The following is a 2,111-nucleotide window of genomic DNA, read 5'->3' as shown; positions in this document are numbered from 1 at the left end:
GGGGACATTCTAAGCTGTTTATTGGTTATTCATATATTATATATTGAAGTAAGTATATATAAGGGATCATTTCAAAATACTGAAAGAGATGAACGGATCATTGTGTCCGATTCAGGAAAAAAGCCGTATCTCAGCAAAATAAAAAGGTATGAAGTTCTTATATTATATTCTAGCTTGATAAAATTAGTAACTTGAGTTCCTAATTTGTAGGAATCTATAGACACTATTTTGACACCACAAACACTTAATTTTAAACGGTGCTGCATTTAAAACACCACGTGGCTTGCTAAAATCTATACTTTGGTGTGTTCGTTTAATACTTACTTTTAAATTAAGAATTATCTCATATATAATATTCAAATTTGAATTATAATCCATAATTTGATTCCAAACATACTGACATAAATTCATAAAATTGTACTTTAATAAAATTTTGAATGCAAGTCAACAAACGCAATGATATGGCCTTCGACCTGTCGTGAAAGAGTATTTATTATAGGATGTTTGTTTGTTTTTGAATTTTGCACAAAGCTACTCGAGGGCTATCTGTGCTAGCCGTCCCTAATTTAGCAGTGTAAGACTAGAGGGAAGGCAGCTAATCATCACCACCCACCGCCAAATCTTGGGCTACTCTTTTACCAACGAACAGTGGGATTGACCGTCACATTATAACGCCCCCACGGTTGAAAGGGCGAGCATGTTTGACGCGATGGGGATGCGAACCCGCGACCCTCAGATTACGAGTCGCACGCCTTAACACGCTTGGCCATGCCGGGCCTATTTATTATAGGAATAATTCTCTGAAAACACTGAACAAAGTTTCATATCGGAAAATTCACCCAGTGGCTCACAAAGCAATGTTCAGTTGTTGTTTTTCGACCAAATAACTCTTCTAACTGTACTTTGTAGCACGCAGATTATGTAGTATGCATGACTTGATAACTTGAAAAGCAAGACTTCACAACTCTTAGTCTGTAATATTTCATATACCTCTCTTAGTTTGTACAATTGAGAATTAATCACAAAATGTAGTCCATAAATTCTGCCAGTCGACACTACCTGATAAATCCTACCTTTCTATCACTGGTTGCTCACCTGAATGGCTGTCTCAGCTGAACAAGAGTGGTAATTGCACGTTAAAACATGTATCCAGTGGCTCGTATCATTTGTGGACTGAGAAAGGAAGAGTTACAATACCCTATAATACTCTTTCAACAATATATGAATAAGCAAACAATCCCACCCATATTTATCTGAAGGAAAATGTATGATGCATCTCACAATCACAGATCTCTGTCACCTCTCTCTCTTGTAACTTCTTATTGGGACTTTTAATCTGCTTTTCCCTCGTAGTTTAATCAGTACTACTTAAGATAGCATCCTCATTCCAGTGCACTAAAGCTCATCATAATGCATGCACAAAATTTATGAAAGTGTCCCATGTATTTTCATGCGCCATGTATCTCCTGTAACATAAACATTGATGAACCACCGTGTCATAGTACAAAACATAGACAAATCCAGTTGGATCTAACTTACTTCCATATTGCTATCACAGTCTTCACACTAGAAGATGTGTTCTTTTGCCACTCCATCGTAGCATTTCTTTTGTCATCATGCAGCCTTTTCTAACTGTTGCTGGGTGAGCTTTAAGCATTGACCATTGTAGTTTTAACCCCTCTATATTTTCCTATGAACAGCGAGGCAACGAGGATTATTTCTGATTCGAACATTAGCATTTATGTTGATCATTGTTCTGTTGCTAAAGGTATAAAGTATACATATCACTTGTTTCTACTGCAATTAAAACTTCACAAGCATCAACTTTATTGCTTGTATTATCAATTCTTTCAAACCCTCAGACCAATGGATAATAATTTCAAGTGTACATCTTCACAATATCTGACATTTTACTGTTGAAATGAGCTTTCTGTTCTGTGTGAATTTCTTCCAGTTTTTCAAACTGTGCTGTGTCATCCAATGTTTTGAAAAGCCTTCGCCCATTTCAGGAAGCAGTAAATAGTGATGAGTACTACGGATCAATGATTTCTTATAGTCTCCAGGAGGGTCCAGTAATATCCAGAGTTAAATTTTCTGTTGGAGTTTACTCT

The sequence above is a fragment of the Tachypleus tridentatus genome, chromosome 1, assembly GCF_004210375.1.
Source record: "Tachypleus tridentatus isolate NWPU-2018 chromosome 1, ASM421037v1, whole genome shotgun sequence".
Taxonomy (NCBI): Eukaryota; Metazoa; Arthropoda; class Merostomata; order Xiphosura; family Limulidae; genus Tachypleus; species Tachypleus tridentatus.
This window is presented reverse-complemented; position numbering follows the sequence as displayed.